This window comes from Folsomia candida, unplaced genomic scaffold (assembly GCF_002217175.1).
Source record: "Folsomia candida strain VU population unplaced genomic scaffold, ASM221717v1 Fcan01_Sc033, whole genome shotgun sequence".
Taxonomy (NCBI): Eukaryota; Metazoa; Arthropoda; class Collembola; order Entomobryomorpha; family Isotomidae; genus Folsomia; species Folsomia candida.
In genome coordinates, this window is record NW_019091225.1 from 203,848 (window position 1) to 218,755 (window position 14,908).

A 14,908-nucleotide genomic window follows, 5' to 3' on the forward strand; every position below is an offset into this window, starting at 1 on the left:
CCTGATATTAAAAGTCGACGAATGCATAAATGTTATTTTCGCTCTGTTGCGCTTATAGTACGACCGACCGCAATGTGCAATTACGCGTATCAATAAGTGAAAGGATGACGTGTCACGTGTACGTATTGCGTGATAGGGGATAATTCCGCGACGAGTATAATGGCACTTTTCTTCCTGAACTCCTCTCGAGAGTTAAATTGATTTCTAAATTGAATTTACTTACGAAAAGCAAATAAGGAAAAAAACAGTTGATTTATGATTTTGGAATTTTGTGATTGACACAATTTTGCAGTGCCAACTAGTCAAATAAGAAAAAAAGAAGTGTGTGTCGTCCAAAGTGAAAGTGGGAATTTTCCATTATTTTTTTCTTTCGTAAAATGATACCCAGTTCTCAAATTGTGTGCAGTATGCATGAGTCGGGAACGTAACATTTTAGGAGTCTAATCCTTATTTATATTCCTCCTTCAATTGATTCATGACCTGTTTTTGTCACGCTTAACGATATTACTATCCTGCCGACTTTGATGCGAGGGGACCACCCACCCGCCCACAAATGGGAACATTTCCAGCAGAAGGCAGCGTTAAATGCAGCCCAGTACAACGAGTTTTATTTAGTAGGCAACTTAGTTTTTGGCTGTTGGCAGTTTCCTCCTGCGTAGTTTTAAGATGTTTCAAATGCCAACCTGAACCCGACTAAGGGGCACATTTACCTTTAACTTTGATGGGGCTCAACACACATAAAATGCATTGTTTGTGGGCAAACTTTAGATCTAATCTTTGAACTGGGATATAAAAAGAAATTTTACGAATTCCAGGTTTTTCTTTTTCAAAGGAGAAAGTAAACAGTGAACGGTGAACCAAAATAAATAAGTTAGAAGAAATGTGTAACCTATTTCTTAAGATTTCTAAAGAAAAACCAAACCAATCCGGTTTGCCTCGAGGTTGATTGCGAACTTGCGAAAATAATTACCTTGCCAAAAGTACGTGGAGGTGGTTAGATAAGAAATTTGCACAAATTTAAATTCAGAAAACCTGACTTATTACACTCTTAAAAATCCGGTAACAAGCGTGACTACACCGGATCTGGTGATCGGGGTTGTTACTACTTCGGTGGTAGTTTAGTGGTAGTATATTCCGAGCTAGTGGTGGGTGTTCCCAGGTGATGATTCAGCTCTAACCGATCAGTGACATATTATTACCATCTGGTAGATTTGCATATACATATACTCACCGGTCGGTGATAATCCGGTGGTAAAATTTCTTAGAGTACACATACACTGTAAAAAATCCCGGTGACAAACGTGACTACACCACGTGGTGATTTCACTGTAACTGAGCGGTGGCCTATTACTACCATCCGGTAATACTGTGATAATCCCGTAAAATTTCTTAGAGTGTACATACGTACGTATTTACATTAGAAAATAACATGCCCACTTATGAAGTACAATAATGTACTTTGGCCGCCTTGTTCACGGGACATTAGAGCCGATGTCATATTTCAGTTGTCGAATAGTCAACCTGTCACATCAAGTTTAGCGATTGTGACATTGTAAAATGAAAAGTTAAGAGTTGTGTCGTCAAGAGAAGGAGAAAGGAAGTTGACGGGTGCTTGCTTTCTCTCCCATGAAATCAGCCAAGTCAGCAGCCTTCCTCAACCAACTCCAAGCAGCAGCAGCACCTCATCCACCTCATGTGGAGTGGATTTTACTTTTGCTTCGCTGTTCAATCTTTTCGAATCCACTTTCACCCAGTCAAACACAAAAACAAGGAATAAAACACACGTTACAGCCTTATTTAGCCCGAGTCAGGTTGTTATCAATAATTTAGGTGGGTAGAATATATATCACCAGAACTTCTGTGTGAAACCCTTTTGAGTGAAATTTTTTCCGTCTGTCTGTCTGTCCTTCAACAGGAGAACGGGTCGAGATAATCGAGATCGGTTTGCGGCATAATACATATGACCCCAGGGGGAGAATCTTATCAACTTTTGGGGTCAATTGAACCCCCCCTCGAGGTCAGGGGTATGGTCAAATAATTTTTGGGGAAATTACTTGTTTCACCCTATTGCTACATATTGTTTGCTACGATTTATTTATTTTTCGACAGATTTTGCTCATCCTTTAACTTGATTCCTAATTTTGTATGTTCTACTTGTATGCATTTCTAGTCGATTGGATGAGTTTTACCACCATAATCGATAGACAGACAACCATGCTGGGTACATAAGCGTTGCCTCGGGCTAAAAATGTTTCAAATCAAGGCTACTCGCAATTATTTATATTTATTAATTTGACTTTTTCCTGAAAAGGGAGTGAGAAAGTTGTCGTGTATTTGGTCATATTTCACCCGTACATAGTAGAGCGGACTGAGTAGGCAGATGTAGATTTAGCTGGAAGAGGAAGTGAAAGCAGGGGAGAAAGCGAGTATGAAATATAGTGCAATATATTTATAAGTCAGAAATGGTGTGACTCCGTCGCGTATTGGGTTCGTGGTGGTGGGGCTGACATGTGCAATTTCTACATCCTCGATTTCTCCATCCATTTCATTTCTGTCTCTCGTGTGTGGAGAGAGATAAGAATTTTGCACTCTATCTAATCAAAATCAGAGGGGGCAGCAATCCCATAAAGATAATCCATCGGACAGGAAGCCAAAAGCTAGAGCTCGCCCGGATTTCTCACATTTTCTCGCCCTTCACTTCATACACTCTAAAAAATTTTACCACCGGATTATCATATCACCGACCAGTGAGGATATGCGACTTTACCGGCTGGTGATAATAGGTCAACCACCGCTCGGTTACAGCGGAATTACCACGTGGGTACACTCACCATTAGCTCGGTGACAGTTTATCACCAAGTGGAAACATACACTGTTAAAAATGTGATGAAGTCATGTATACACTCCGTGTTGGTAATGATTTGGTAATAACTTCCCCCCGAATTGGTATTAATTTGTTTCTGGGTAGTAAGTTTTCATTACCACAACATTACCACGCGGTAATGTCTGTTATTACCGTGCCGGTGAAGTCATTTATGTACTCCGGTCAGTAAGTAATGATTCAATACGAGTTTGCTAAGAGTGTACTACCACCGAAATGGTAACAACCCCGATCACCAGTGGTCGCGTTTGTCACCTTATTTTTTAGAGTGTACGTATAGGAGCCCCTCACCCTGTGGGCCTCCTCTCTCCTCTCATACCGCACACGCATACAAAGCACAGACCAAATACAAATAGAAATAAGAGCCAATAATAAGTTGGGGCCAAGACCTCGGTCTGACCTGGACTTTAAGTCATGTGGTGATTGTGGTCTGGTAGATGAGAGAGTCAGTCAGTGGGGTATCTCCAAAGGTCCGTGCAGAAATTTCGGGAACATTTCAACCCCCAAAATTCTCCCTTGGATTTATTCCCAATAACTTTCACCACGACTATGGTCACACCTTATTTCACTCTCTCTCTTCCTCTTCCTCACACCAGTACAATCTCCAATTTTCCCCCGTATCAAGATTGCGATCGACATTGTGTAGGTTCTCTCGCGGAGCCGGAGGAATTGTCGTAAATGTAAACATTAGGCTGAAATATGTGCCGATTTTCCTCATAAAATAACCACCTTGAAACTTGGATCGAAATCTCGTCTCACTTCCACCACCACGGAGACAGAGAAAGCTCAATAAGGAGCAGGTTGGCCTGCTGGCTGGCTGGCTAGCCGTCCATATAAATAAACCCCAACATCAACAAAAACACTGCCAGCCAGCCTCCCAAACAAGTAAAAAGCAGGGCGTTATGCAATGCCTCGACCAGACCGGATGTGTACGATTTACTACTGCATATCCATCCATACACAAAGGAATCCCTCATTTTCTCAGCAAACCCTGTGCAAAAATGGTAAAAAATACAAGAAATGTGGATCAAATCTGAGCCATTTTTCCTTTCCCTGTGGGACCTTTGAAATCTCTGGAATACATAAAGTGCTACACACGAGATTCAATGAGTTTTCGTAATGGGAAGAGGAAATAGGAAAATATGCAGGTTGTGCTTTGTTGATGAGATTTTTGCGTGTTTGACCAACTCTTCAATTCAATTCCATTCCGCCGAGTGTGCACATATTGCCGTTGTACGTGTGCAGTTACTTTATGAATGTACTTATGTATAGGCAGCCGTGATTGACCGTGGACGGGTGAAGTGCATGAGTGAAGTGCAGGAATTGGATCACAAACAAAATGCGTCTTCGTCAGAGAAAGCGGACCGTTTGGTTGGTCCGTTTTCGGTGGAGATTTCGAGAAAAAATTGTGTTTTTTAGTTTAGTATTTCTCTTAAATAAACTAACCGGGAGGGAAGAATGAAACCGACTTTTTTTGCTGAATGCATTTCATCGAAGAGAAAGAGGAGGAAGGAATTCTGGAGAGAAAGCAGACCTAACTTCTTGTCCATTGTATTTCTTACATTAAACGACACTTTTTGTTACGGGCTGGAAATAGAGAAAGTTTTCCAAGGTTGTCGGTCGGTCTCTTATCGTGTACAATGCACGACATGTAAATTAAGCAAGCATGTGGCCAAAAATAGCTGCAGGTATGTAATAATAATACCTGTTTTATGGAGAGAAAGGTTATGGTTAAAATAAACACGTTATTGGCCATAGTTCCACTTGAAGGATTAATTATTCTGTCGGGAATTATGAGACGATTTCAATTTCTTGCTTGATATGCTGTCCAGTCGGTGTAACGCTAACTAAATATTATGACGTGGTTGGGGCTGCTTCAGGGACAAATGTGAAAATGGCAATAATTATGGATGATTCTGAATTACGCAAATATTTGACATTTGGTGGTCCGCTAGATTCGATCAGTTAGTATGTACAAATCCCAAACTTTGCTATCGTCGTCGTCTCATTCAGACCATTTATTTCCCAACCTGCTGACTACGTATTACGTACGTACATAAGTAGGGACCGATGTATTAGAGTGAGCTCCCAATACCCGGGTATTTACTGAGTCTCTCTTCTCCCTGGCTAAAACCCGGCTTCTCGTCTCTACTCTCCCAGAAACAAAGTCGGATTTCAGTTCAGTTTCATTCCTGTCATGTTCGGGTGAGGGTCTTCTCTCTCTCTGCGACTAGATTCTTGTGGTGCCCTGGCGTTTTCGGAGTCTCAAAAATTTCGAAAAATTTTCTCTACAAATTTTTTTCTAAAAAATAAGAAGTTTCCAATTCCACCCACATTATCTCAAATAAACCATTGTTTAAATCGAATCGAATTATTTCTCCAAAGTGAAAGCAATCGAGTGACATTAAGTGTGTAGCCCAAAACATTTCCGACCCAGTCCAGTCACCCCTCTGCCAAATAGCTGTCGTCCCACAAAGAGGAGGCAAACTCTGTGTGGCCGAAATGTAAACAGTTTTCAGAGCAATTTGGCAATTTGCGAATTTCTTGGCTTTTGGCTTCTTGTGACCTAAAAAGCTCAATTTCACCCACCTATTGTCATCATCATCATCATCAACGGCTCGACCAGGAGCTCTGGTTTTTGGCAGAAGGTGGAGGAAGAGGATACAGACATACATATTCCAACTACAAGTAACCTCTGCACATACATATTTGACCCAACAGAAGCGCGGAGAAAGTATCGATTACTGATTTCTGCTAATGTCGCAAAACTGAAGGCGAGGAAAAACACGGAGCCAGCCAGCCAGCTTTCCAACCTGACGTGGAACAGGTAAAACTACTCTAATTCTTCAACCAACCAGCGGGGCAAGTTGTGCTTTGTGTTTCTTCACCGTTTATATATTTCTCCCTGCTTGACTTAACCTGCTGAAAGTGAAAGCAGAAACTTGTGTCTTGTCATGTCATTTGGCAACACGACTTGTCGTCCTCCTTTCAAAATGTGACATATAATTTAAAACAAAACCACAGAACGAAACCAGTATAAACTTTGAACTCGAGGTTGTCATCATCCCGATTGCAAAGTAGCGAATTCTACAAAACCGCAAACATTACAGTTCAGTTCGCTTATCTTGAAACTCCACTCGCAAGAAGAACTTGGAGCTTGTCGTGTCTGGTTTGAGTTGGATGTGAAATTTGCTGGATAATTGTAATTGCTGCGTTAAATAGACTTGAATTTTCCTTCTAGTTATGTAAATTTATTTAATCTGCTGGTTCATCTCGAAGTAAAATTGCATACGTAAGCTGTAAAATTGACAATAAAATCGATTTTCGCGATCATCGCGGTGATCAAAAAGGACAACAACAACTTTAAATAATTGTGGGTATAGCAGAACTGAACTTAAGTATCCTGCCCGAATTTCATGCTGCTACCCGCCTACTCGTACATCTAGCCATACACCTCGCAATTAGAGAAAGGTAGGTGATTTTACTTCTTGTTTTATGTACCCGATAAAAAGTTGAACTGTTGTTTTCCATGTCCATTATAATTTGCGAGCAATATGCGAAATTAAAAAGGTTGCAAAAAACCTGGAGGAATTATTACTCTCCAGACGTCATTAAGTCGGTACTTTGGTTTAAAAATGAAGGTTTTGTTGGTACTTTAGTTGGCAGGAGAAAAGTAAAATTTATGTCGAAATTGGTTTTCTTGTGTAATAAGAGTTCTTGTATTTATTTTTAGTTGCATAAAATGCTTTCTAGATAGCTTTTTTACCTTTGAAAGGAGCATAACGACATGAAAAATGAGTGACAATCTGGCACACTTACCTAACTTTATTGCCGCAGGATTAAATCTACGTCTCGTAATATTTCACATTATGCACGTTTTTCTCCTTTCACCAACCCAACAAGTCGACTAAAGTTGGCACGATTAGCGTTTTAACTGTTTTTTTAAAGAAAACAAAAATGCTTTCAAGAATGAAAATAGAAAACCATGAAAATTCCATAGGCAAAAAAATTGTACATTTGCCAGTGGCCGCGGAAGCAGGGGGACAAGGGGATATTGTCCCATCAGAAATTCATATAAATCCTACCTTTCCAATATTAATAAGCCCTTCCTCTTCTCATCTCACAATGCTAATGTCCCCAGGTGCCCCCCTCTCGCTTCCGCCGCCACTGCTTCATACACAGTGGCCGCGGAAGCGTGGGAACAGAGGGACTATGTCCCAACGATTACTCGATGTTCCTATCGTCTTCCCATGCTGTATAATCCCCTTCTTTCCCTATCCTATAATGCTAATGTCCCCATATGCCCCTCCCCAACTTCCGCGGCCACTGATATGTATCAGGCAGAAGGAGCAATAATAATACTAATGGCCTTGCCAAATAAAGACACTGACTTTTCCTGCTGCAATTGATGGAAGGAGAAAGGAGAGAAAAATAGGCAATTCTTTTCCTAAAGTGTTACGTAATGTGTTTCCCTTATCGATTGACCCACTCCAACCCACCCAGCCCACCTTAACCACACAGATGAGATAGATCAATCAACTTTGGTCTCGCGGTGGGCTTGATTGTTTGGCGAAAAAGATACGACTACCTTTCTTTTTACGCAAGGTAACCTGACTGACTGACTGACTGACATTGAGGAAAAGTTTTCCTTGGCAAAAAAAATCTCTGCCATTTCACTGCTTTTATTATGAAGAGACTTGTGCTGAAAATGGTGAAAGTTCCGAGTTTCATTCACCGTCAAGTCGACGACTCGACGTCCACTTAAAAAATGGGATGAATGTGAGAGCCGTGGTGGAACTGAAGAGAGTAATTCCCTTCTCCATCACCAACACCATAAATATAATGGAACGCATAATAATAATCCCGTTAAAAGTTTTCTCCTCCGACAGAGAAGGAAGGAGAGACCCCTTGTGTTTCATGGCCAGAGGGCGGATATGTATTTATTTGGGAAAAATCGCTTAAATGTGTGTTTAATATTTATGAAAAAAACACTAACAAATTCACGAAATATGTGCGAAAAAAATCATAAAAATAGGAATTTTCCCAAGAATTTTTATTCTCTTTACTTTAATGCTCTGGATTTTTTGTGGTCCAATTTCTTCAAGCACAAATTTTCGTCTCACATCGTTGAAATATTTCCAAAACGTACATACATATATATTTTAGAAATAAGTCTAAAAGTATACTTATTTCCAAATAATAAAGGGAATTTTTGTGGCCTATTCGAGTTAGGAGACACACCCACAAAGTTTGACCGCCGGTTATCGTCAGAAAATAAAAAAACTTAAAAATAAATACATATCCGCCCTCTGGTCATTCCACTATAACCAACTGGTGAACCAAAAAAAAGGAAGGAAGGATCATTTCAGGAGAGACTTTTACACGGCTTTATTTGAGATTTGACTCTCTGATTTGTGTCCCTTTTCTCGCCACTCTCCGATCAAATTGGATTATATTTAGCCCATTGTATTTACAAGGGTTCTTAAGTGCAATCCGTATCCGGCACTATGACAAAAAATGGCATAATTGTAAGGACACCGATCGGGAGGGTCGCTCCGTGCCAATCAAACCTTTGTAATAATGCATAACAGAACACGTTGTGGTTGGATGGAAGTTGAGGAAGGAAAGGGAAAGTATGTGCATATGAAGCCATGAGACGTACGTATGACATAAGAGCAGAATTGACTGACTGACTGAGGCCGACGGGCGGGTGGTGCCTGTCACATTTTTTGCTCAATTACGGATAAACCCACGTCAAAGCTCGACATCGACAAGGATAAAGGATCAGAGAGAAGGTACATAGCGTATAAAAAACCGTGGCCTTTATTGTGTTCTTGGGTCCTTATTAACTCCGAAAAAGAACAATGCACTCACTCACAAACGAGAATAGAACTTGTGTTGGTTGCTATTGACGTGGGCCCGATTGTACGTGGCCATAGTTTTTAATTGATAAACGGGACCCACAAATCAAAACAGGACTGGGTATGAGATGCAGTAAAATGAAACTTGATCCATCCATGAAAACGAGATCACATACAGGGCTCGGATTTTTTATGGGATTTCTTTCCCCGAATGCAGCTGCACTGTGTTGGATAAGGAAAAATGAATGAATGAAAGTGATACCATTTCGCTGCTGTAGAGATTTTATTTAGCGTGCAGTAAAACTCGCTGTTCTGCTGGTGTGGAGCTTGTTCTCTGGTTCATTTAATAAAATCGGTGCATCATTTGATATCATGTGTTGGTTGCTGCTACTGCTTCAGCTCGAGGCAAGAAGTCGGAGAGAGAGGGGATAAATCTTTGTGTGAATCCGGTTTGTGCACGATTTCATTAAGAGTCGAATCAGATACGGGAGCAGTTTTCTAGGTTTGCCACTGCCTGGATACCAGGCCAAACCACTACTGCTCTCATGAGTAAGTAACAAACAGGGACTAATTTGATGAATGTCCTCCTCCCATGCCCTCGCCAAAGAGAGAGAGAGAGAATTACGGCAAATATTTGATTATCTAGATATGAAACGAACAGCGTACATGTAGCTGCCAAGTTTTAAACAAAGTTGTTAAGTATGTAAAGTACACCGTCGAAGTCGTCGTGTGTGTGTGTTTAAGGGTAGTTCTCGTTAATTATTTATGCATCGAGAGCGTATCACGTACGTAATCATAATATTCTGGGAAAGTGAAGCATTAGATTCATTAGATTAATAGGTAATGGTTCCATATCTTAATGGTTTATTGCTACTGAACGGACGGACTGCAACCTGTGCTGGGCTGCACTTGAGTCTCAAATGGTACACTCAATAATAAGTCAAGTATTATTGAATTACACAAAGACTGCATCCCGGGTTCTTACTGCAACCGACCGGGCTGCACAATTCTGCTCCTTTGAGATTGTCATATTGTTCATTGCTGCTTTGATGTGATGTGGATCAGACCAGCCCTCCTCCTCGTTCTTCGTAATGGAGACGGATCATTAATAACAAGAGATGGACGGATGTAGACGGAACTGCAACGAGCTGACATTGATTCAGTTAGCTTAGCTTTTTATTATTGGAGTATTATTAATATTGCTCGTGGAGATGATTCGAGTCTGATAGTCGGCTTGGCAGATATGCTTGTCAGCTTATCACTTACTTACGTCGAGAGAGAGAAAGTAAGAGGAGGAGGAGGAAGGAGGCAGGGTTGCAGTGCAGGCAGGAGCAACAGCACGACTTGAAAGATGGATGGATTTCTTGACCAAAATCGTGTTTAATAAGGGTGGATTTTTTTGTGTTGTCAAAAGTATGAACACGCGTCTGAAAAGAATGCGTCGAACCTTTCAATGTTTACAAAATATGGAAACCAACAAGGAAATTGTTGGTTTTTGGGGAACCCTGTTTCGAAAAAAAGGTCCAGCCAGACGGATATTGAATGGACGGATGCGTGTGTGTTTCTGTTTGGTTTTTCTATATCCGACCCAACCCAAAAGTGCATTCATTTCATTGGAGTCGAGCCACACACACAATCCAAATAATTCAGCCGTATACATTATACGGACATAAAAGAAACCATTTTCTCCATGAATTGTCATAAATCATAAATGAATCTATTTCCATTATCATGGTCATTATCGAGCACCAGCTTTCCCCTCATTTCGAGGAGAGCTTTCTGATCATGATAACCAGGAGGGAGTACCTGCTGCATTTCCAACCTCCAACTATTTTTATGCCAGGCCGGTCGACGTAACGGGAATAAAATGTTAATAACCGGACAACAATTCTTCCCAGCTAGTTTATTCTATTATCTGCTTTTCTTTCGCCCTAGGAGTGCATGCATCATACGATTTACTACGTTCCGTACATATTTACGTCAATGGTCAGGTCACAGCGGTTTTGGGCAACGACTCGTATTTATTTTTAGAATTATGAAGGTACGTAAGTAGTGGGTTCCGTTCCTCTTAAACGGTATGCGGTGGCGGTCACCATCGTCGTTCGTCGCAAGGTTGGGCTTGGACACTCGAGAATAATCGAAACTATAAATTCTGGGATGCATATGTGTGCACTGTTATAAATCTGGTATTGATTTTTCGGTATTGAAGTTGTTACCGCTTGGTATTGAAATTACACCGGTCCGTACAAATTTGCTACCGATCTGGTAAAACTTTAATACCGAGCTATTACTACAGGGTCGGTACTACTTATCAATACCATTTTGTAGAGTCATAAATATATGAATACCGCTTGGTATTAATTTAATACCGAATTTCTAAGAGTGTACCTACCTACGAAGACAGGTGCTGTGGTTTAGCGGTATCCTGCGCTAGGGGCCCTCGATCCGTCCATATAAATAAATACTTGAATATTTTCCTTACTAGAAAATTAATTTTATATTGCCCGACTAGACTGGGCGTCCTCCTTTATGGAATCCAATATTGCAACATAACATCGCAATAATAAACAATTCATTTCATACTCTCGTTGGTTTGCTTTCTTCCCGACTTGATTAGTGTTTCAGAATATTAATTCGTTTAAAATTGCAAACCTGGTGGGCGGGCCGGATTCATAATTAATTTCAACTTTCATCTTCATAGCGTAATCATTTAATTTGGAGGCTTAGGTTACCTATGCGTCCACCAAACCACCACCACAGCGAAGACCACAACAACCGGTCCCATTCCATAAAAGAGAAAGCAAATCCCCATCCCATTTACAGTTACCACCACCGACTTGGCAGAGGGCAAAGCAGTCTGGATTACTGATACCCTGTAGAGTTCAACCTACTTACTTACTTCCCATCAGACCACCACCACCACCACCAGTCCAGTTCCGCTAATGAGGAGAAAGTAGACTATCAACGTAATGAAACCAACTTAACCAGTGCACCAATTTACTTACTTGCTTGGCGGTCTGGTAAATACGTGGGTGCATGTCATGGCGAAAAACACTTTTAAGTTTGCAGCCACAATTTCATCATTAATCCACCAGGATAACGAAGAAGAAGGTGGTGGTGGGTGCAGTTGTGGCTAAATTACTAAATGCCTGCTTACAACTACATCCACTTAATTTACATTCTAATTCGGTGTAATTGGGCTATCAAGCTTGACTATGTTGGTAAATGGCGATTACTCATTTACGGCAGCTTTACCTGGTCGTGTGGGTAGGCAGGCGTTCTCCAAGGCGGGTGATAAATCCTGTTTTTACTGATACTTAATAACGGGGAAGGATGACATCTTCATTTTTAGGAGGATCCCATACGTATCCAGTCAGTTTTTACGGGGAATACACGTTTCCTCTCTCTCGAGTCGACGGGATATGAAGCGTGTGCTTGGCTGAACAGTTCCAACACGCAGTTCTTCTTAATTTTCAGGTCTGCTGGGTTTATGTTCAAGTAATTATTTTCTGTCATGAACCGAACTGTTCAACCAACACGGTTCGCATTCCACTTGCCCAGCCACCAACCAGCAAACATTGTACGTACGTACGCAACAACGTATGTTTGTATACACGTTATTGAATTGAGTTTATATTATACCCGGGAATATTTCGGTCGTAAATATAAATAAAATTCCGGTTTTGCGTGGAGTGGAGTGGATATGATGCCCTTGTTTCGTCCGTAATAAAATATACGCGTCGCGTGCGAAGGCCCAATCCGTACATATTTGTGTACGTACATGCATGCATAGTTTGGAAAACAGTGGCCGCGGAAGGTGTGGGGACATGTGGGGACGTAAATATTGTAGGATGGGGGGAGGGAGGGGTTTATATAACATGGGTAGATGAAGGGGACATCCAATACCCGTGGGGATATTGCCCCTCTGTCCCCATGAGAGAGAGGAGAGAGAAAGTAGATTAGCTTTATCACTCAGCAGCGGTGTATAATATCAATTTGATGCATTCTACACTTTTCCGCCCGCCGTTAGATACATGTCCGATTATTCAGCGACATAAATGACCCGTATTGAACATCCCATTACACACACCACCACCACCACCACATTTATTATTGCACGTTCCTTGTACATAAATCCATAAGACGACTTACTTATCGGGAGAGGAAAGAAAAATGGGAGTGGGGAAAAAGAAAGTAATTTGCAACTCGGATTTCCGCCAACAATGTTTGCTTGCTTGCATGCATGCCATTTGTAGTCGAGGCATGTGGCAGTTGTAATTTTTATTCCGTTCCAAAAAATCCCGTGTAATGCATATTGATCGGATGAGGGCAGATTGGGTTGGCTGGAGCGGAGGTGAAATGCAAAATAGTTTTTTTGGAAAAATTGCACCAAGCTGCGGCCCGATTTTTCTCTTCGTGTTTCATATCACACTGCGGCAAAATAGGAGGAGTAATGGATTTTTGTTTCGAGTAAAAAAATTTCAATCTTCTCATCCGAGAAATGACACTGGCAAAATAAATGATATCTTCATCAAATCCATATACGCGGGTAGGCGGTGGCCGCGGAAGATATGGGGGCATCGGGGGACATAACATTGTGGGATAGGGGAGGGCGGGGTTTATATAAGATGGGCAGATGATGGGGACATCGAATAACCGATTGTCCCCACGCTTCCGCGGCCACTTTGCGTAGGTTTCGCTCATTGTCTTTGTGTGCAGTTTGAGCTACTTGAAGTCGGTTCTCTAACGGGAGAAAGTGCTTATGTACGCGGCCAGATGTGGTGGTTGGGTTGGCAGTTTTTGCAAGGATGAGAGAGACGTGAAGCCATAACTAATGGAGAAACGGGAACTTTGTTACTTTGAGATGATTGAGAGAAATAAATGAATCTTCTTTCTCTCTCGAGATACTTTTGCTTCGTTTACTAACTTTACTTTTTTCCTCTCCTGACTGCTTTCCCCTGTTTATCGTTGGGGAGACTGTTGCATTATGTGGTTTGGTTGGTGGTGAGAAGACTATTTTTTTCTTGTTTACTCAACATGCCCATTGTGTACCGTAACGAAAAGCTGCTTAACGACTTTCTTTTTTACCCAAATCAAAATCGTAAAATCGGTTCACTTAAATAACGACGAATCTCCAGAATTAATCAAATCTTTCCATTCTTCATTTCCTCACTCGTTTTACAAATGTCTCCATTGTCATTCTAATGCCACAAAATCCGCAGATAGATAATAATGAGCAATCTCCAAATAGATATCGTCAGATTGGAGAATTGGAAAAGTTTTTCAAAAAGTGCAAATATAGCTCGGGACGAGGATCGATTTTCCTATAGGAAGATTCTCCAGTGAAAGTGAAAGTCTATCTGAACGTGGGGATGAGTTAGGCTGGAAGTAAGTTTTAGTGAGAGGATTGGGCTGCTCACTCACAAACAAAAGTCTTCTGCTCGATGGGGCATTATCGTTGCATTGCATCGATTCATTATGTTATCAGGATTATGTCCGACCAACTCTTCTCCTCCTCGTCGACGACTTCTGCTTGACGACTTCATCACGCTGGGATAACTAAACTAGGTTTTATTACGTGATGGATATTGATGAGGCTGCCTGGCAGGAAGAAGAAGTTGGTGTTGGTGCACACCACCCCCGCAGCCCACCCACCCACCCACACTGCTTAACAATCCTTTTTAAAGATAATCACTTTAATCGTTTCGACCACTGCGACCTTTCCCATCGTCACATCACAAAGGAACTTGTCCACTATTTGTGTACATTTAATGCCCTCGACACAATGCGAGTCTCAGGAAACACTAGTCAACACGAATCAAAACAAAATCGGGGCCGTAAAAGCGAAAAGATTACATTGATCGGACTGAAGAGAGAGGAGCAGTGGCCGTGGAAGCCGGGGCGACATCTGGGGACATTAACATTGTAGGATGATAGGGGAGAGCGGGGTTTATATAACATGATGGGGACATCGAACAACCGTGGGAAAATTGTCCCTCTGTCCCCACCCTTCCGCGGCCACTGTGGAAACGAGAGCACAGTTTAGTCCAAGCTTTACTTTACTTCACTTTCTCTTCTTTTCGTCATCCTGAGAAGAGTCAAATGAACAAAGAAACCGAAACGAAAGCGTGTTTAGGATTTATCTGCCAACCGAAGAATGACGCAC

The 14,908-nt window shown here is 41.4% G+C and overlaps 1 protein-coding gene across 1 annotated transcript in view; it reads left to right on the plus strand.

The window, feature by feature from the left end:
- The first annotated feature begins 5,085 nt into the window (after positions 1-5,085).
- LOC110860661 overlaps positions 5,086-14,908 on the plus strand; it is a 70,962-nt gene continuing 61,139 nt past the window's right edge. Inside the window, exon 1 of the mRNA XM_035860470.1 lies at positions 5,086-6,352. The gene's annotated coding sequence lies outside the window, so the exon portion shown is untranslated. The remainder of the gene's footprint in view (positions 6,353-14,908) is intronic.